Genomic DNA, 23,422 nt, shown 5'->3' with positions numbered 1-23,422 from the left:
TATGAGACAGCTACTTATTGACCTTAAAACAAAAACTGACAAAAATACAATCATACTTGGAGACCTCAATACACCACTGACGGCTCTAGATCCGTCATCCAAACAGAGAATCAATAAAGATATAGTGGCCTTAAACAAAATACTAGAACACCTGGATATGATAGACATCTACAGGACACTTCATCCCAAAGCGACAGAGTATACATTTTTCTCTAGTGTACATGGAACATTCTCAAGAATTGACCATATGTTGGGCCACAAAGACAATATCAGCAAATTTAGAAAAATTGAAATTGTACCAAGCATATTTTCTGATCATAAAGCCTTGAAACTAGAATTCAACTGCAAAAAAGAGGGGGAAAAACCCACAAAAATGTGGAAACTAAACAACATACTTCTAAAAAATGAATGGGTCAAAGAAGAAATAAGCGCAGAGATCAAAAGATATATACAGACAAATGAAAATGAAAATACGACATATCAGAATCTCTGGGATGCAGCAAAAGCAGTAATAAGAGGAAAGTTCATATCACTTCAGGCCTATATGAACAAACAAGAGAGAGCCGAAGTAAACCACTTAACTTCACACCTTAAGGAACTAGAAAAAGAAGAACAAAGACAACCCAAAACCAGCCGAAGAAAGGAGATAATAAAAATCAGAGCAGAAATAAATGAAATAGAGAACAGAAAAACTATAGAAAAAATCAATAAAACAAGGAGCTGGTTCTTTGAAAACATCAACAAAATTGACAAACCCTTGGCAAGACTCACCAAGGAAAAAAGGCACAGGACTCAAATAAATAAAATCCAAAATGAAAGAGGAGAGATCACCACAGACATCATAGATATACAAAGAATTATTGTAGAATACTATGAAAAATTATATGCCACCAAATACAACAATCTAGAAGAAATGGATAAATTCCTAGAACAATACAACCTTCCTAGACTGAGTCATGAAGAAGCAGAAAGCCTAAACAGACCAATCAGCAGGGAGGAAATAGAAAAAACTATTAAAAACCTCCCCAAAAATAAAAGTCCAGGCCCAGACGGTTATACTAGTGAATTCTATCAAACATTCAAAGAAGACTTGGTTCCTATTCTACTCAAAGTCTTCCAAAAAATTGAAGAAGAAGCAATACTTCCAAACACATTTTATGAGGCCAACATAACCCTCATACCAAAACCTGGAAAGGATGGCACAAAGAAAGAAAACTACAGACCAATATCTCTAATGAATACAGATGCTAAAATTCTAAACAAAATACTGGCAAACCGAATACAATAACATATTAAAAAAATAATACATCATGATCAAGTGGGATTCATCCCAGAATCTCAAGGATGGTTCAACATACGCAAAACGGTTAACGTAATACACCATATCAACAAAACAAAGAACAAAAACCACATGATCTTATCAATAGATGCAGAAAAGGCTTTCGATAAAATACAACACAATTTTATGTTTAAGACTCTCAACAAAATGGGTATAGAAGGAAAATATCTCAACATGATAAAGGCCATATATGATAAACCATCAGCCAACATCATATTAAACGGCATAAAACTGAGGACTTTCTACCTTAAATCAGGAACAAGACAGGGTTGTCCACTCTCTCCACTCTTATTTAACGTGGTGCTAGAAGTTCTGGCCAGAGCAATCAGACAAGACAAAGAAATAAAAGGCATCCATATCGGAAAAGAAGAAGTAAAGGTATCACTTTTTGCTGATGATATGATCCTATACATCGAAAACCCGAAGGACTCCACAAAAAGATTATTAGAAACAATAAACCAATACAGTAAGGTTGCAGGATACAAATTAACATACAGAAGTCCATAGCCTTTCTCTATGCCAACAATGAAATATTAGAAAACGAACTCAAAAAAATAATCCCCTTCACGATTGCAACAAAAAAAATAAAATACCTAGGAATAAACATAACAAAGAATGTAAAGGACCTATATAATGAAAATTACAAAGCATTGTTAACGGAAATCGAAAAAGATACAATGAGATGGAAAAATATTCCTTGTTCTTGGATAGGAAGAATAAATATAATCAAAATGGCCATATTACCCAAAGCAATATACAAATTTAATGCAATTCCCATCAAAATCCCTATGAGATTTTTTAAAGAAATGGAACAAAAAATCATCAGATTTATATGGAACTATAAAAAACCCCGAATAGCCAAAACAATCCTAAGGAAAAAGAATGAAGCTGGGGGCATTACAATACCTGACTTTAAACTATATTATAGGGCCACGATAATCAAAACTGCATGGTATTGGCAGAAAAATAGACACTCAGACCAATGGAACAGAATAGAAAGCCCAGAAATAAAACCACATATATATGGTCAAATAATCTTTGATAAAGGGGCCAACAACACACAATGGAGAAAAGAAAGCCTCTTCAACAAATGGTGTTGGGAAAACTGGAAAGCCACATGCAAAAGAATGAAACTCGACTACAGCCTGTCTCCGTGTACTAAAATTAATTCAAAATGGATCAAAGACCTAAATATAAGACCTGAAACAATAAAGTACATAGAAGAAGACATAGGTACTAAACTCATGGACCTGGGTTTTAAAGAACATTTTATGAACTTGACTCCAATGGCAAGAGAAGTGAAGGCAAAGATAAATGAATGGGACTACATCAGAATAAAAAGTTTTTGCTCAGCAAGAGAAACTGATATAAAAATAAACAGACAGCCAACTAAATGGGAAATGATATTTTCAAACAACAGCTCAGATAAGGGCCTAATATCCAAAATTTACAAAGAACTCATAAAACTCAACAACAAACAAATAAACAATCCAATAAAAAAATGGGAAGAGGACATGAATAGACACTTCTCCCAGGAAGAGATACAAATGGCCAACAGATATATGAAAAGATGCTCAGCTTCATTATATATTAGGGAAATGCAAATCAAAACTACAATGAGATACCACCTCACCCCTGTTAGATTAGCTATTATCAACAAGACGGGTAATAACAAATGTTGGAGAGGCTGTGGAGAAAAAGGAACCCTCATTCACTGTTGGTGGGACTGTAAAGTAGTACAACCATTATGGAGGAAAGTATGGTGGTTCCTCAAAAAACTGAAAATAGAACTACCTTATGACCCAGCAATCCCTCTACTGGGTATATACCCCAAAACCTCAGAAACATTGATACTTGAAGACACATGTAGCCCCATGTTCATTGCAGCACTGTTCACAGTGGCCAAGACATGGAAACAACCAAAAAGCCCTTCAATAGAAGACTGGATAAAGAAGATGTGGCACATATACACTATGGAATACTACTCAGCCATAAGAAATGATGACATCAGATCATTTACAGCAAAATGGTGGGATCTTGATAACATTATAAGGAGTGAAATAAGTAAATCAGAAAAAAACAAGAACTACATGATTCCATACATTGGTGGAACATAAAAATGAGACTAAGAGACATGGACAAGAGTGTGGTGGTTACCAGGGGTGGGGGGAGGTAGGACAGGGGGAGAGTTAGGGGGAGGAGGAGGGACACAGAGAACTAGATAGAGGGTGGCGAAGGACAATCTGACTTTGGGCGAGGGGTATGCAACATAATTTAATGACAAAATAACCTAGACATGTTTTCTTTGAATATATGTACGCTGATTTATTAATGTCATCCCATTACCATTAATAAAAATTTATTTAAAAAAAAAAGAATCAAAAAAAAAAAAAAGTCTGTTAAGAGTCTCTTTCTTAAACACAACATAAAAAAAAACAAATAGAATAAAAAACCACTGAATAAGTTCTTTGCTTAGATATCCAAAGGATTTTTTTATTCTCTTTAAAAATTCCAATAATTTTATGGTCCTTCTTGTTTCAATATGTTCAGGCATGCAGTGCCCATTTCAGTATGGAATTTGTCTTCCTTTTTTATTTCAGGAAAAGTTGATTGGATTACAGTTTTTACTCTTTATTTCACTGCTTTCTTCTTGGGAGATTTTATTATATTTATTTTAAAAATTCTTTGCCTATCATCTTTTATTCCATTTTTTTCTTGAATCTCTTCCTTTTGATTTTCAAACTTTTCTTCATTTTCACCCCTATGAAGGCATTGTGTGGTTCCTTTAATTTAGATCTCATTTCTAGAATTATTTTTTTCTTAATTCTGATTTATTCATGAATATGGTTACCACATTTTGAGTTTTACTAATTCTGAGTTATGTTGATCTTTAGTACTTTCTATTATTTTCTTAATGTCTATTAGTTCACATTGAAATGTTGTGGGTCTCATTTCTCTTGGATTTGTGGCCATGTTTTTCAGGTGTGCAGTCTCATTATCTGTAGTAACGTTATTCTGTTCCTTATTCTCGTTTTTCTGAGAATAACTTTATGTGGAATTATACTACGATCCTTTTCTATTGCTCATTTTACCTGAGATGAGTTTTTCTGAGTTTTTAGGAAGGAGAAGGGTTCAAAGAGCTTTTTCATTTTCCCTCTTTTCTTGTTTTCATGAACAGTCAGGAGATCAGGATATGGCTGGTCCGTGTTGACTCTTCCTAGCTGTGTTCACCACCAGCCCCCCATCTACCCCTCTCTCTAATTATCTCTGATTTGCTCATTTTGGATTCTATCCCTAGCAGCTTCTTCTCTGTGTGCGGCTCTGTTCTGGAAGGGCGCTTAGTTGGCCAGGTTAAAGAGTTGGACCCCTCGCACTCCCTGATAAGCTGAGTTTGCTAAGCTTGTCCCATCTTCACTACTGTACTCTGACAGACCCCTGTGTTTGCTGGTGAGAGTTTCTAGGCTGCTGTTGGTTCTCCTGTTCTCACCTCCATCAGCTTTCTTGCTGCCTCCATCCACCAGTCAAACAGACTATGATGCCACCCAAGTCCTATGTCCATTGTTGGTCCTTCTCAGACATTCTGAGGGTCATGGGGATATCTAATTACACAGTTTTTTGCAAAGATTTTTTATTTAATTTCTGCTGTGCTCTCCTACTTGCACTGTGAGTTTTTATTGGGAAGTGGTTGGGAATTCAATATCATTAACACACTGTATTGCCACTATCATCTTCCAAAAAAATAGTTTATAAAAGTTATGAAATATATATATAAATTTTAGTATACCTTTAAAATATTAGTCTAAGAACAATTTTTTTTAAAAAAAACTGCTTACTTACTGGGGGAGATGGTAACCTATCAAAATGATGGTACTGACTGTAATGTACTTTACTATTTTTTAGAGTCAAATAAGACAGTCCATGTAGAGAATATGATGGGAAATTAAATATGGAATCTTGGCAAATTAAAGATAAGCCTAAGTATTAGGAAAAAACAAATTTATTCTTTTTCCTTTTAACTTATTTGAGATTTTAAAAATATTGTTCATCACCATTCAAAATATTAGTTAAATCTAATTAGCACTAAGATTTAAATTTTTCAAGTTGGAAAATTAATGAAGTCAGGCTTCAGAGACAAAGCAAGTTTAAAGAGAATTATTCAAGATCACACTCTTACACACTATACACATACACTTAAATAGGAACTCACACTGCCATGCTCACATATATCTATATGCACACACATGCACATGTGTACACACATACCCACATACCACTTTAGGATTTTCTCTTAAAATTGAAACAACAAATATGCTTTAGTGATACATCAGGAATCTCACTATGTTACTTTCTTTCGTTCTATTATTATAGACCGATTAAGTTAATGCATCCCTTGGCATGTCTTAATTCCTGGTAGGTCATATTTTACTTCCTATGTTTGCTATCATCGTTACTAAATGTAATGAAAGTAAAATTCTTTATGATTAGCTGTCTTTGTAAAGGGAAGAATGTTCTCTTTCTCTCTCATTTCCCCACAAATAGGGATCATTTTTTGGTATAGATGGGACTTAAGATGCTACCTGCTAGAAGGCTATGCGAAGTGACTTGCCCTTGAATTTCAGGAACCCTGTCTACTCCTCTTCTAATATTCCTCCCACCAACACTGGGGCCACACTCCCAGAGTGTCTTATTTTAAGCAGGCTGTGAGTATTGATACTTTGGTGTTTTAAATCTCCACCTGTTATTCTAAAGCACAATCCATGTCAAGAATCACTAATCTAGGACATAGACCTAGAAGATGAAGTTAAGAAAAACAATAGGCTTTAAATAGATTGTGAATTACCATAAATGTCTTTCTTAGGAATTTGAAACTTAGTCTTAGGGAGATAGTGCATGTTTTTACCAAAGTAAAAGACAAGATTTTACACATGCACACACACACATATATATTTTTACAAATATATATTTTATATATGAGTGTGTATATATGTGTGTGTGCTCACAAAAATAATTTCTCAGCCTCTTAACTACACTGCAAGGGGTGTCCTGAACAAGAGGAGAAGCAGGTGGGCTTTAAGGGGAATCCGCTAAATGTATTCTAAAGATGTTTCCTTCCCATCTGCTGGGCTGACATGTGAATTGGGGCCTGAGCCTCTGGGAATGAGACCTCTAGATTACACCTGAGCAGCTCAGGTGAGAGGAAGGCGTTTGTAGGTCAAGAGAACTAGATAAACCACTGTGCCTGTCTAAACACCACTTCTTGGCCTCATGAATGGTGGTATTTTTTTTTCTCACTAAGCATTTTTAATAAGCATGAAGTTTTCAAAACCTTCTCCCAAATGGCCTGAACCATCACTGACATCCAAGAGTCAGTTGTTATCCTTCAACTATCCTCCTATAAATTATACATACTTTAAGGGCATATTAGTATCTTAAAAAAAAAAAAGAATAAAGTTTAATGAAAACATTGCCAAAGAAAGTGATTCTCTTAAACTGCAGCTGGTAGAATATATTGGGCAATATAGTATATATTTCACAATTAAAAGTTAATACATGCTTTGGTCCAGCAAGACCATTTTTATCCTATGTGTAAATTCTTTTTATTTGTAATTTTTATTGATTTTAATTTATTGTGTTTACATAGATTCAAGTGTCCCACCAAGTATATCTCTCCCCTGACCCCCATGTTCCCCTGGACACCCCCCTTACTCACTCCCTCCAACAGCATCTCCTTTTCCTTCCAGGATTTGCTTTCCTGCTCTCTATAACGCTGTTATGTATATATAATTTCACTAATCTCTTTCCCTTCTCTGATCCTATCCTCTCATCCCCTTTCCCTCTGTCTGCTTTCCCTCTGGTCCCTTTGATCCCACCTCTACCTCTGTTCCACTCCTCAGTTCACATTGTTCATTAGATTCCTCAAATGAGTGAGGTCTTATGATATTTTTCTTTCTCTGTCTGGCTTATTTCAATTAGCGCAATAGTTTCCAGGTCCATCTATGTGGTTGTAAAAGGTAATATTTCCTTTTTTTCACAGCTGCATAGTATTCCATTGTGTATATGTACCACTGCTTTTTAATTCACTCATCCACTGATGGACACTCGGGCTGTTTCCAGACTTTAGCTATTGTAAACAATGCTGCAGTAAACATAGGGGTGCATTTCTTCTTTTCGATCATTGATTTGGTATTCTTAGGATTATTCCTAAAAGTTGGATAGCTGGGTCAAAAGGCAATTCCATTTTTAATTTTTTGAGGAATCTCCATACTGCTTTCCACAGTGGCTGCACCAGTCTGAATTCCCACCAGCAGTGCAGGAGGGTTCCCTTTTCTCCACATCCTCTTCAGCACTTATTCTGTGTTGTTTTGTTAATGAGCACCATTCTGACTGGTGTGAGGTGGTATCTCATTGTAGTTTTAATTTGCATTTCTCTAATGATTAGTGATGTTGAACATTTTTTAATCTGTCTATTGGTCTTCTGTATGTCCTCTTTGGAAAATTGTCTATTCATTTTTTTTGCCCATTTTTTGATTGGATTGTTTATCTTCCTGGTGTTGAGTTTTACAAGTTCTTTATAAATTTTGGTTATTAACCCCTTATCAGATGTATTGTTGAACATGTTCTCCCATTGTGTGGTTTGTCTTTTTATTTTGGTCATATTGTCTTTAGCTGTGCAAAAGCTTTTTAGTTTGATATAGTCCCATTTGTTCATCTTGTCCTTTATTTCACTTGCCCATGTAGATAAATCAGCAATAATATTGCTGCGAGAGATGTCAGAGAGTTTATTGCCTATGTTTTCTTCCAAGATGATTATGGTTTCATGATTTACATTTAAGTATTTTATTATTATTATTATTTTTAATGCAGTGACATTGATAAATCAGGGTATATATGTTCAGAGAAAACATCTCCAGATTATTTTGACATTTGATTATGTTGCATACCTCTAATTCAAAGTCAAATTGTCTTCCATCACCTTCTATCTGGTTTTCTTGTGCCCCTCCCCTCCCCCCACCCCCTCTCTCTCCTTCCTGGCCCCCCCCCCCCCCGTTACCATCACATTCTTGTCACATTTAAGTCTTTTATCTATTTTGAGTTTATTTTTCTTTTTTTTTCCAATTCTTTATAATTTTATTTTTAATGGGGTGACATCAATAAATCAGGATACATATATTCAAAGATAACATGTCCAGGTTATCTTGTCGTTCAATTATGTTGCATACCCATCACCCAAAGTCAGATTGTCCTCTGTCACCTTCTATCTAGTTTTCTTTGTGCCCCTCACCCTCCCTCTTTTCCTCTCCCTCTCCCCCCTCCCCCCGTAACCACCACACTCTTAGTTTCACTTTTATGTCCCACCTACTTATGGAATAATGCAGTTCCTGTTTTTTTCTGATTTACTTATTTCACTTCGTATAATGTTATCAAGATCCCACCATTTTGCTGTAAATGATCCGGTGTCATCATTTCTTATGGCTGAGTAGTATTCCATAGTGTATATGTGCCACATCTTCTTTATCCAGTCATCTATTGACAGGCTTTTTGGTTGTTTCCATGTCCTGGCCACTGTGAACAATGCTGCAATGAACATGGGGCTGCATGTGTCTTTACGTATCAATGTTTCTGAGTTTTTAGGGTATATACCCAGTAGAGGAATTGCTGGGTCATAAGGTAGTTCTATTTTCAGTTTTTTGAGGAACCACCATACTTTCTTCCATAATGGTTGTACTACTTTACATTCCCATCAACAGTGTATGAGGGTTCCTTTTTCTCTACAGCCTCTCCAACATTTGCTATTACCTGTCTTGTTAATAATAGCTAATCTAACAGGTATGAGGTGGTATCTCATTGCAGTTTTGATTTGCATTTCTCTAATAACTAAAGAAGATGAGCATCTTTTCATATATCTGTTGGCCATTTGTATTTCTTCCTGGGAGAAGTGTCTGTTCATGTCCTCTTCCCATTTTTTTATTGGATTGTTTGTTTGTTTTGTTGTTGAGTTTTATGAGTTCTTTGTATATTTTGGATATTAGGCCCTCATCTGAGCTGTTGTTTGAAAATATCATTTCCCATTTAGTTGGCTGTTTGTTTATTTTGTTATCAGTTTCTCTTGCTGAGCAAAAAATTCTTAGTCTGATGTAGTCCCATTCATTAATTTTAGCCTTCACTTCTCTTGCCTTTGGAGTCAAATTCATAAAATGCTCTTTAAAACCCAGGTCCATGAGTTTAGTACCTATGTCTTCTTCTATGTACTTTATTGTTTCAGGTCTCATGTTTAGATCTTTGATCTATTTTGAGTTTATTTTTGTGAATGGTATAAGTTGATGGTCTAGTTTCATTTTTTTTTCAGGTAGCTATCCAATTTTCCCAACACCATTTGTTAAAGAGACTGTCTTTATTCCATTCTATGCTTTTACCTCGTTTGTCAAATGTCAATTGTTCATAAAGGTGTGGGTGTATTTCTGGGTTATCTGCTCTGTTTCATTGATATATATATGTCTGTTCTTATGCCAGTAACAAGCTGTTTTGAGTACAATGGCCTTGTAGTATAACTTGGTATCAGGAAGTGTGATACTTCCCACTTTATTCTTCTTTTTTAAGATTGCTGAGGTTATTCGTGTTCTTTTTTGGTTCCATATAAATTTTTGGAATATATGCCTGACCAGGCAGTGGCACAGTGAATAGAGTGTTGAACTGGGATGCAGAGGACCCAGATTCAAGACCCCGAGGTCACCAGCTTGAGCATGGGCTCATCTGGTTTGAGAAAAGCTCACCAGCTTGAACCCAAGGTCACTGGCTTGAGCAAGGGGTTACTCGGTCTGCTAAAGGCCCACAGTCAAGGCACATATGAGAAGGCAATCAATGAACAACTAAGGTGTCACAACAAAAAACCGATGATTGATGCTTCTCATCTCTCTTCATTCCTGTCTGTCCCTATCTGTCCCTCTCTCTGTCTCTGTAAAAAAAAAAAAAAAAAAAAAAAAAAAAAAAATATATATATATATATATATATATATATATATATATATATATATATATAATTGGAATATTTGTTCTATATCTTTGAAGTATGCCATTGGTGTTTTAATAGGAATTGCATTGAATTTAAAGTTGCTTAGTGAATATAGACATTTTAATAATAATGTTTATTCTTTCTATTCATGAACATGGTATATGCTTCCACTTGTTTGTATCCTCCTTGATTTCTTTTATCAGTATTTTATAATTCTCCAAGTATAAGTCTTTTACCTCGTTGGTTAAATTTACTCCTAAGTACTTAATTTTCTTTTTGTTGCAGTAGTGAAGGAGATTGTTTTCTTAATTTCTCTTTCAGACAGTTCATTGTTGGTGTATTAAAATGCCTCTCATTTCTGAGTATTAATTTTATGTCCTGCCACCTTGCTGAATTTGTTTATCAGGTGCTGTAGTTTTTTAACTGAGACTTTAGGGTTTTCTATGTACAGTATATTATCAGCAAATAATGATAGTTTTACTTCTTCTTTTCCATTTGAATGCCTTTTATTTCTTCTTCTTATCTGATTGCTGTGGCTAGGACTTTCAGAACTATGTTGAATAAGAGTGGTGAAAGGGGGCACCCCTGCCTTGTTTCTGATCTTAAGGGGAGTGCTTTAATTTTTTTCCCATTGAGTTTGATGTTGGCTGTGGGTTTGTCATAGATGGCCTTTATCTTGTTGAGGTATATTCTCTGTATTCCCACTTTGCTGAGAGTTTTTTTTTTATCATAAATGGGTGTTAGATTTTATCAAATGCTTTTCCTGCATCTATTGATATTATCATGTGATTTTTCTCCTTCCTTTTGTTTATATGATGAATCACATTCATTGATTTGCAGATATTGTACCAGCCTTGCCTCCCCAGAATAAATCCCACTTGTTCATGATGTATGATTTTTTTTTAAGTATTGCTAGATCTGGTTTGCTAACATTTTGTTGAGAATTTTAGCATCTAAATTCACCAGGGATATTGCCTATAGTTTTCTTTCTTTGTAGTGTCTTTGCCTGGTTTTGGAATAAGGATTATGCTCACCTCATAAAAGGAGCTAGGAATTCTTCCCTCCTCTTGAATTTTTTGAAATAGCTTGAGAAGGATAGGAGTAGTTCTTCTTTGAATATTTGGTAGAATTCACCTGTGAAGTCATCTGGCCCAGGACTTTTGTTTGTTGGGAATTTTTTGATAACTATTTCAATCTCATTTGTTGTAATTGATTTGTTTAGGTTTTCTGAGTTTTCCAGATTGATTTTTGAAAGATTATATGTTTCAAGGAATTTGTCCATTTCACCTAGGTTTGTCTAATTTTTTTGGCATACAGTTCTTCATAGTATTTTCTTATAATCCTTTGTATTTCTGCTGTGTCAGTTGTTACTTCTCCACTCTCATTTCTAATTTGATTTACTTGGGTCCTCTCTCTTTTTTTCTTGGTGAGTCTGGTTAAAGTTTCATCAATCTTGTTTACCTTTTCAAAGAACCAGCTCTTGGTTTCATTGATCTTCTGTATTGTTTCTTTAGCCTCTATGTCATTTATTTCTGCTCTGATCTTTATTATTTTTCCCTCTACTTCCTCTAAGCTTTACTTGCTGTTCTTTTTCTAGTTCTTTTATATGCAGGGGTAAGTTGTCTATTTGAGCTTTTTCTTGCTGAAGGTATGCCTGTAATGCTATGAACTTCCCACTCAGGACTGCTTTTATTGTGTCCCATAAATTTTGAGTTGTTGTATATTTACATGTTTCAAGAAAAATTTTTCTGTCTTTCTTGACTTCATTTTTAACCCATTTATTATTTAATAACATGCCTTATAGTTTCCAAGTGTTTGAGTGTTATTCAGTTTTTCTATTGTAGTTGATTTCTAGTTTCATGCCATTGTGATCAGAAAAGATGCTTGATATGTTTTCAATCTTCTTACATTTATTGAGACTCATTTTGTGTCCTTATATGTGGTTTATCCTAGAGAATATACCATGAACACTTGAAAAATATATATATTCTGCTGCTTTAGGGTGAAAGGTTCAGAAGATATCTATTAAATCTAGTTGATCTAGTGTGTCATTTAAGGCTGATGTTTCTTTGTTAATTATCTTTCTTGAGGTTCTATCCATTGGTGTTAGTGGGGTATTAAATTTTTCTACTATTATAGTATTGCTGATGATCTTGCCCTTTATGTGCATCAAAATTTTCTTCATATATTTTGGTGCTTCTATATTAGGCACATAGATATCTATAATGGTTATATCTTCCTGTTGGATTGCTCCCTTTATCATTATGTAGTGACCTTCTTTATCCCTTACTATAGCCTTTATTTTAAAGTCTATTTGTCAGATATAAGTATTGCTACCCCAGCTTTTTACCATTTCTATTTGCATGAAAAAAATTTTTTCATTTCTTCACTTTTAATCTATGTGTATCTTTTGTTTTGACATAGTGTCTTGTAGACAGCATATGTGTAGGTCTTGTTTTTGTATCCACACAGCTACCCTATGTCTTTTGTTTGGAGCATTTAATCCATTTATATTTAAGGTTATTATTGATATGTAGTTGTTTATTGCCATTTTATTCTTTAATTCTACATTCCTCTTTTTCTAGATTCTTTTTCTCTTTGTTCTGTTTACAACAGGCTCCTTAACATTTCTTGTAGCATTGGTTTGGTTGTAATGAATTCCTTGAGGGTTTTGTTGTTTTTTCTTGTCTGGAAAGCTTTTTATTTCTCCTTGAAATTTAAACAATAGCCTTGCTGGATAAAGAAGTCTTAGTTGTAGGCTCTTGTTTTGCATTACTTTGAATATTTCTTGCCATTCCTTTCTGGCCTCAAGTGTTTCTGTTGAGAAGTTGGATGTCATCCTTATGGAGGCAACTCTGTAGGTAATTGACTGCTTTTCTCTTGCAGCTTTTAGTATTTTTTCTTTATATCTTAAGTTTGATATTTTAATTATGATGTTTCTTGGTGGAGGTCTCTTTGGTTTCGTCTTTAGTGAGACCCTTTGTGCTTCTTGGAGTTGTGTGACCTTTTCCTTCATCAATTTAGGGAAGGTTTCAGCTATGATTTCTTCAATCAGGCTCTTTATCTTTTGTTCTTTCTCTTTTCCTTCAGAAACCTCTAGGATGAGAAAAGACATAGGGTAGCTGTATGTTCTTTCGCTTCTCCTTCAGAATGTTGTTTCTCTTCATGTTGTCACAGAGCTCTCTTAGAGTTTCTTCAGACTTTTTGAGCCTCTTTTCTTTTTGCTGTTCTGTTTCTGTGTTTTTGTTTATCTTGTCCTCTAAATCACTGATTCGATCCTCTGCTTCACCCAGCCTGCTCTTAATTCCTTCTAGTGTAGTCATTTATGATATTGTATTTGTCATTTATGTCTGATTTTGTTTTATGATTTTAATGTCCTTTTTGATGCTTGCTATCTCTTTATTTAGGTGCTCATTATGCCTATCCACTGTTGCTCTAAGATCCTTGAGTATCCTAACAATCATTATTTTAAACTCTGCATCTGGTATCTTGGTTATTTTCACCTCATTCAGTTCTTTTTCTGGAGATTTCTCTTGTTGATTCATTTGGATTGCATTTCTCTGCCCTCCCATTTTGTCTGTGCATAGACTGCTCCTTTGGGTGTGCTGTTTGTGTAGCTAGCTGAGTATAGGTTTGGTGTTTTCTGCCTCCAGCTTCCAGTGTGTTGTTTCTATATCTTCTTGGGTTGGCCTTAGCTATTGCTTGTAATCCACTGTGGGCTACTTGTCTGCTGCTATTGTTCCTTTTGCTATTTGTGCCAGCATATTCTATGCCTTATCTGGGTCAGATGGGAGGAGCCCTTCCTTAAGATATCACTCTAAATAGGGTTGTTAGGTTCTGAGCTGATGCTCTCAGTATCTGGCTGCAGGATGTGCCAGCCCTGGACCTCCCTGGCTGGAACCTAGGGCAGACCAGTGGGGGTCACTGCTCATGACTGACCCTTCACAACCTTCTTGGAGCTACAGGCAATCCAGAATTTGTGGCTGCCTCTTCTGGGCACAGGTACTGTTGGAAATACCAGCTGCACTCTTAGGCTGACTTTTTATCTACTCTTGACCAGTGCATGTGGCCTCTGTATTTCTGAGGTTTGGTCTTTCTGCCAACCTGCCCCTGCTGCCACTGCCTTCACAGACACTCATACACCAGCACCGCCAGGCACGTGGGCTCACAAGCTGCAGTGCTGGCCATCCCGCAGCCCTCCACACTGGCCGCCTCACTGGGTGCCACTCCTGCCACTGCAAGCATGTGGTTGCTGCTGCCACAGCCTGGCCCACCTGTCCTTCAGAGGGTACTCAGCAGGGTGGGGGGTATGTAGCCCAGACCTCAGCTCTCAAATCCTGTGTCCCTGATGTGCCTCCTGCTTCTAAGTGACTCTTTACTCTGACTGGAGAAGGAGAGTCTCCAGGGGGCTGGGTAATTGCTTCCCTTTGCTGGTGCCTCTTTGCTCAGGGAAAATGGCCACATTAGATTTGGGGAGTGATTCAGAACAGGAGTTAGGGTGGCTGTCTCCTGCAGTCTCTCCCTGTGCCTCTGAGATTACATTCTTCCCTCGCAACTCCAGTCCTCTCAGCACTCCCTGCTCCCAGAGACCCTGGTAAGTGGCTGGGAATGAGGTTTTCTGTGCAGTCCCTTTAAGACAGAGCCTGGGTCTGAGAGTTCTGTCTCCCTCTTGCAAATGGTAACCCAGTTCTTCTTTCAGCTAAATACTGTCTGTATGCTTCTTCTAGTCTCTAGTGCTCTAGGCTGGGGCTTCCATCCTGGAGCTGAGGACCCACAACTCTCTTGGTAACCCACCAAACCTTGAGAGACCCTCCAGGCTGCCAATCACTCCTGGGAGCAGGGCAGTCCTTTCCGCATCTCCACCTGTCCTACCAGTCTCAGTGTGGTTTCTTTGGTGATCCTTGGTTATAGATTCCTCTTAGCTTAGTCCAAAGTTGGTTTTTCAAGATGATTGTTCCCAATTAAGTTGTAATCTACTTTGGTTCTGGGAGGTGGGAGTTGTAACATCAGCCTACTTCATTGCCATCTTCTCTCCCACATATTAGTTCCTACAGCTGCTATCACAAATGACTAAACACCTGGTGGTAAATACACATTTTTTATCTTACTGTTCTGTAGGTCGAGAGTGCAAAATGGGTATCACTGGGCTAAAATCAGGATGTTGGCATGACTGTATTCCTTGGCTAATGGTCACCTGTCATCTCCAAAGCTGGAAATGGTTGGCTGAGCCTCTCTCACATGGCATCATTCCTGTTCTGAACCTGAGTCCTCCTTTCATTTGTAAAGATTACCTTGGGCCCACTTGGATAGCCCAGGATATTCTCCCCACCTCAAGGTCAACTGATGAGCAATGTTAGTTGCATCTATAACCTTGATTTCTCCTGCCTTGCAACAGAAATTATTCATGTGTTCTGTAGACAGAGATATCTTCAGGATTCATTATTTTGTCTCCCATAAAAAGACATGTTTCTTAAGAAAAGAAACTTTCTAAACTTCCACACATTGTAAAGGCCATTTTAATGTGGTACTATTTTTTTATAAAAGCCTATCGATTCTTTTAATTAGCTAAAAACAAGAAAAAGACACTATGAGAATTAAAGTGAATTTAAACTATCACTAAAATAAAGGAATCATGAATAATTTAGGGTTGGATTATTAACTAATCAAATTTGATTACAGCTCAACCAATCAGGTAGGCTCCTAACATTTTTAGGAAAAAACAGATAATAAAAAACTAAACTTGAATATTATAGGAATGTAATATAGCATGCATTGATGTTTTCTAAACTTTAATCTGCTAAGTAATAAATAAGCAAAATATGAGGAATTTAAATAATAAGCTTAATCAGATAATTAACTTTTGTATATGCACACATGTTTACACAAATAGTATAACTGCCATGGTAGCTTGATTACTTATTTAATATTTTATCTTTTCAGGTCTATTGTAGGCACATTCAGTACTATCAAATCTCATGATACCTCTCTATTAAGAAATATAGTTTTTTCAAGATAGAAGGTGACAGAGGACAATCTGACTTTGGGTGGTGGGTATGCAACATAATTGAACGACAAGATAACCTGGACTTGTTATCTTTGAATATATGTATCCTGATTTATTGATGTCACCCCATTAAAAAAATAAAATTATTAAAAAAAAAAGGAAACTAAAATAAAAAAAAAAAAGAAATATAGTTTTAGTCATAATTAATGTAGTGCTGCATTTCCCAGAGGGAAAAAAACCTAGGGTCATATAAATGTGGAAAATGCTGAATTAACCAAGGTAATCATTGTCTTTACTGAAGGTTTGCTTACAGGCTTTGGCTTACTGATGTTCATTGCAAATATCAAAGAAAGATTTCTAAGATACATTATTTCCAAAACTTCTTTGAACAGGTACCTTTTCTTGCATAGTGGAAACTAAAAGGCATTAACTAATCAACATTTTTCACAAAGATATCTGGGTAGCCTGGAATGCATACTGTTGATATATAGGAAATTTGTATGTCAATAAAATTTTAATATATTGAATATATATATACATACGTATATATAGGAATACACAGAAAATTTTATTTAAAGGGAGAATGCAAATGAAAAAAATTTCAGAACCCAATTAAATGTAAGCTCTAATAATATAATACTAAAATTATAAGTTTATAAGTTTGTATCTCCTGCTAAACTGTGAGCTCTTTGAGAGCAGGGCTGTCTTATCTTTGTACCTTTAATGCTTATAAATATTTGTTGAAATAAAAAATCACAATACATTTTTAAAAGTAACTTATATTACATTATGTTACGTTATGTTATGTTACATTATGTTATGTTACGTTACGTTATGCTATGCTATGCTATGTTATGTTATGTTATGTTATTTTGTGCTATGTTATGTTATGTTATGTTACATTATATCCATACAGATTACAAGTAAACTAAGGATGCATTTATTGAACAGAAGGTTTTAAAGCCAGGTACAAAGTCTCAATAAATATTTGTTGAGAAAATGTGTTAATAAGTGAATAATGAAGATTAAAATTTAATTGGGGAGATCACCATAAACTACTTAAAAATGTGTTAGTCCAGATTCTCCAGAGAAATAGGATAGATAGATAGATAGATAGATAGATAGATAGATAGATAGATAGATAGATTTAGAACAATTGACTCACATTGTTCTGGAAATTGAGAAGTCCCATGATCTGCCATCTCTGTAAGCTGGAGACTCAGGAAAGCTCATGGTGTCATTCAGTCCAAGCTTGAAGGCTTGAGAACCAGGGCAACAGGTGAGTAAATCCCAGTCTATTGGCAGGAGAAGACCAATATCCCAGTTCAAGCAGGCAGGCAGGAAGAAAAAGGAGCAAATTCCTTCATCCTCCTTGATGTATTGAATGATGGCCACACACTTTGGAGAGGGGTTCTGCTTTACTTAGTCTACAAATTTATACTCTAATCTCATCTACAACAATATTTAATCTGGGCAACCCATATCTAGTTGAGTTGACACATAAAATGAACCATCATAAAAGAATCTGGTAGCTTGTTTGTTTGCAAAAAGCTGATGCTGGTAACAAGGTAGAAGTGTGTGGCAAAAGGAAGAGCTAAATCTTTGTGAGTGATGAGGGATGCAGTTACAGTCTTGAGAGGCTACAAGAGTTTAAATAATTCTGTAGAAAAGGAGAGACAGGTGCAAATCAGAACTGATGAAAGTAAGAAGTTCTACTTGGTTGTAGTAATTACATCTTCTTCATAATGACAACATTCACTAGGTATGGTGCCATTCTAGGCAATATATACACTAATATATTATATATATAATACAGATCATTACATCATCTAATTTTCAACATAGGTAACTTTGCAAGTTGATATGATTACACCCACTTTAGCTATGAAGAAACTGAGGCACATAGAGGTTATTTAGGTATCACAGCCTGTAAGTGATGGGGCTAAATTCTTACTGTTAACCGTTATGTCATGTAGCCACTGAACTAGATTTTGCCTTTAGAAAAGAAAAAGGAAACAGAATTAAGCAGATAAGGTGGGCCTGAGTTATGAATAGACTTGACGATTAGGCAGAGGAAATGGAGTATGGTGGCAAAAGCAGTATGGATCCTTTACGTGCTCTTCAGAACAGAGTGACATGATTAAACCCTGATTAAGGAAGCTAACTGCATATGTATGCACAGTGGCCTCAGAAGGAGAGACACTGATGCAAGAGAACCAGCAAGAAACAAGGTAAGCAATGGGTGACTAGAAAGGACAGAACTGAAAGAAAGTATTTAATTAGAGATCACTTCCCCAGGAAGAAACAACAGCCATTGTTGGCAGAAAAAGAAGAGAATGAGAGGATATGCAGAATTGAAACTTGAGTCAAGGTTTCTAGCCTGGGTGCTGGGTTATGAGAAGTGCACTAAATTATGGTATGCAATAGAATAACTTTCTTCCTTTTTTTCTGAAAGGAATTAAGACATGAACTCCTTCTTGGGCAATTTAATAATTCCTACCTCCATCTCAAGTTGCAGCTGGTGTATTTAAACTTGGCTCTATAGAGGTCAACTCTGAAACACTGTCAAAAACCAAACTTGTCCAAGGAGCTGGGATGGGGGACACCTTTTGAGCACATTCTTTTATTTCAGTAGTAGATTTATTTTTAATACACAGAAAGTGAAAATTCTAATCTTCTGAGGTGGAAGGTGACTCATACTTTCCTTTCCACTTAATCTTGTTTATACCCAACTCTGAGCTGCTGCTTTCTTTTTTATTTATTATTAATTTTAATGGGGTGATATTGATCAATCAGGGTATATAGGTTTAGAGAAAACATCTCCAGGTTATTTTGACATTTGATTAAGTTGCATACCCATCACCCTAAGTCAAATTGTCTTCTGTCACCTTCTCTCTGGTTTTCTTTATGCCCCTCCCCTCCCCCACGCCCTCCCTCTTTTTTCTCCCCCCCCCATAACCACCACACTGTTGTCCATGTCCCTGAGTCTCATTTTTATGTCCCACCTATTTATGGAATCATATAGTTCTTAGCTTTTTCTGATTTACTTATTTCACTCAGTATGATGTTATCAAGGTCTATCCATGTTGTTGTAAATGATCCGATGTCATCATTTCTTATTTATCTATTTTTTAAAAGATTTTATTTATTCATTTTAGAGAGAGGAGACAGAGAGAGAGAGAGAGAGAGAAGGGAGGGAGGGAGAAGCAGAAAGCATCAACTCCCATATGTGCCGTGACCAGGGAAGCCTGGGGTTTCGAACCAGCGACCTCAGTGTTCCAGGTCGACACTTTTACCCACTGTGCCACCGCAGGTCAGGCTAAAACTATTTTTATTTATCTATTTTTTTAAAGATTTTATTTATTCATTTTAGAGAGAGGAGACAGAGAGAGAGAGAGAAGGGACGATGTCATCATTTCTTATGGCTGAGTATATTCCATAGTATATATGTACCACATTGTCTTTATGTAATCATCTATTGAAGGGCTTTTTGGTTGTTTCCACGTCTTGGCCACTATAAACAATGCTGCAATAAACATGGGGCTGCATGTGTTTTTATGTACTAGTGTATTTGAGTTTGAGGGCTATATACCCAGTAGAGGAATTGCTGGGTCATATGGTAGTTCTATTTTTAATTTTTCGAGGAACCACCATACTTTCTTCCATAGTGATTGTACTACTTTACATTCTCACCAACAGTGAATGAAGGTTTCTTTTTCTCCACAGCCTCTCCAACACTTATTATTACCTGTCTTATTGATAATAGCTAATCTAACAGGTATGAGGTGGTATCTCATTGTAGTTTTGATTTGTATTTCTCTAATAGCTAATGAAGATGAGCATCTTTTCATATATCTGTTGGTCATTTGTATTTCTTCCTTAGAAAAGTGTCTGTTCATGTCCTCTTCTCATTTTTTTTATTGGAGTGTTTGCTTGTTTGTTGTTGAGTTTTATGAGTTCTTTGTATATTTTGGATATTAGGCCCTTATCTGAGCTGTTGTTTGAAAATATCAACTCCCATTTAGTTGGCTGTCTCTTTTGTTGTCAGTTTCTCTTGCTGTGCAAAAATTTCTTAGTCTGATGTGGTCTCATTCATTTATCTTTGCCTTCACTTCCCTTGCTTTTGGAGTCAAATTCATAAAGTGCTCTTTATAACCAAGGTCCATGAGTTTATTTATTTTTTTTTCTTATTTTTTTTTTTTTTTTGTATTTTTTCTGAAACTGGAAACGGGGAGAGACAGTCAGACAGACTCCCGCATGCGCCCAACCGGGATCCACCTGGCATGCCCACCAGGGGGCGACGCTCTGCCCACCAGGGGACGATGCTCTGCCCCTCGGGGGCATTGCTCTGTTGAGACCAGAGCCACTCTAGCGCCTGGGGCAGAGACCAAGGAGCCATCCCCAGCGCCCGGGGCATCTTTGCTCCAATGGAGCCTCAGCTGCGGGAGGGGAAGAGAGACACAGAGAGGAAGGATAGGGGGAGGGGTGGAGAAGCAGATGGGCGCTTCTCCTGTGTGCCCTGGCCGGGAATCGAACCCAGGACTTCTGCACGCCAGGCCGACACTCTACCACTGAGCCAACCGGCCAGGGCTGGTCCATGAGTTTAGTACCTATGTTTTCTTCTACGTAATTTATTGTTTCAGGTCTTATATTTAGGTCTTTGATCCATTTTGAATTAAATTTTAATTTGATCCATTTTAATTTTAGTACAAGGGGACAAACTGTAGTCGAGTTTCATTCTTTTGCATGTGGCTTTCCAGTTTTCCCAGCACCATTTGTTGAAGAGGCTTTCTTTTCTCAATTGTGTGTTTTTGGCCCCTTTATCAAAATTATTTGATCATATACATGTTTTATTTCTTGGCTTTCTATTCTGTTCCATTAGTCTGAGTGTCTACTTTTCTGTCAATACCATGCTGTTTTATCATGGCTCTATAATATAATTTGAAGTCAAATATGTAATGCCCCCAGCTTTGTTGTTTTTCCTTAGGATTGTTTTGGCTATTCGGGTTTTTTTTATAGTTCCATATAAACCTGATGACTTTTTGTTCCATTTCTTTAAAAATGACATTGGAATTTTGATGGGAATTGCATTAAATTTGTATATCGCTTTGGGTAATATAGCCATTTTGACGATATTTATTTTTCCTATCCAAGAACAAGAAATAATTTTCCATTTCATTATATCTTTTTCAATTTCCCTTAAAAATGCTTTGTAGTTTTCATTATATAGGTCCTTTACATTCTTTGTTATGTTTATTCCTAGGTATTTTATTTTTTTTGTTGCAACCATGAAGGGGATTTTTTTTTAGCTTGTTTTCTGATGTTTCATTGTTGACATACAGGAAGGCAATGGACTTTTGTATATTAATTTTGTATCCTGCGACCTTACTGTATTGTTACTGTTTCTAGTAGTCTTTTTGTGGAATCTTTAGGGTTTTTGATGTATAGGATCATATCATCTGCAAAAAGTGAAACCTTTACTTCTTCTTTCCCAATATGAATGCCTTTTATTTCTTTCTGTTGTCTGATTGCTCTGGCTAGAACTTCCAGCACTACATTGAATAAGAGTGAAGAGAGTAAACAACTTTGTCTTGTTCCTAATTTTAGGGTAAAAGTCCTCACTTTTATGCCATTTAATATGATGTTAGCTGATGGTTTATCATAAATAGCCTTTATTATGTTGAAATATTTTCCTTCTATACCCATTTTGTTGAGTGTTTTAAACATAAAATGATGTTGTATTTTATTGAATACCTTTTCTGCATCTATTGATAAGATTATATGGTTTTTGTTCTTTGTTTTGTTGATATGGTGCATTATGTTAACTGTTTTATGTATGTTGCACCATCCTTGTGATTCTGGGATGAATTCCACTTGATCATGATGAATTATTTTTTTAATGTGTTGTTTTATTCGATTTGCTAGTATTTGTTTAGTATTTTAGCATCTGTATTCATTAGAGATATTGGTCTATAGTTTTCTTTTTTTGTGTTGTCCTTGCCAGGTTTTGGTATGAGGATTATGTTGGCCTCATAATATGTGTTTGGCAGTATTGCTTCTACTTCAATTTTTTGGAAAACTTTGAGTAGAATAGGAACCAAGTCTTCTTTGAATGTTTGATAGAATTTACTAGTATAGCCGTCTGGCCCTGGACTTTTATTTTGGGGGAAGTTTTTGATAGTTGTTTCTATTTCCCCCTGCTTATGGGTCTGTTTAGGCTTTCTCCTTCTTCATGACTCAGTCTAGGAAGACTGTATTGTTCTAGAAATTTATCCATTTCTTCTGGATTGTTAAATTTGGTGCCTTACTGTTTCTCATAGTATTCTACAGTAATTCTTTGTATATCTCTGCTCTCTTTCATTTTGGATTTTATTTATTTGAGTCTTTTCTCTTTTTTCCTTAGTGAGTCTTGCCAAGGGTTTGTCAATTTTGTTGATCTTTTCAATGAACCAGCTTCTTGTTTTAATTTTTTCTATAGTTTTTCTCTTCTCTATTTCATTGATTTCTGCTCTGATTTTTATTATTTTCTTTCTCCTGCTGGTTTTGGGTTGTCTTTGTTTTTTTTTCCTAGTTCCTTAAGATGTAAAGTTAAGTGGTTCACTTGGGCTCTCTCTTGTTTGTTCATATAGGCCTGTAGTGATATGAACTTCCCTCTTATTACTGCTTTTGCTGCATCCCAGAGATTCTGATATGTCATATTGTTATTTTTGTTTGTCTGTATGTTTCTTTTGATCTCTGCTTTTGTTTCTTCTTTGACTCACTCATTTTTTAGAAGTATGTTTTTTAGTTTCCACATTTTTGTGGGTTTGTTTACCTCTTTTTTGCAGTTGAATTCTAGTTTCAAGACTTTATGGTCAGAAAATATACTTGGTATAATTTCAATCTTTCTGAATTTGTTGATGTTATTTTTGTGGCCTAACATATGGTCAATTCTTGAGAATGTTCCATGTACACTAGAGAAAAATATATACTCTGGCACTTTGGGATGAAATGTCCTGTAAACCTCTATCATATCCAGTTGTTCTAGTGTTTCATTCAGGTCAATATTTCTTTATTAATTTTCTGTTTG

Source organism: Saccopteryx leptura, chromosome 4 (genome assembly GCF_036850995.1).
Source record: "Saccopteryx leptura isolate mSacLep1 chromosome 4, mSacLep1_pri_phased_curated, whole genome shotgun sequence".
In the NCBI taxonomy this organism is placed as follows: Eukaryota; Metazoa; Chordata; class Mammalia; order Chiroptera; family Emballonuridae; genus Saccopteryx; species Saccopteryx leptura.
The sequence above is the reverse complement of the archived record's forward strand: the minus strand, read 5'-3'. Positions refer to the sequence as shown.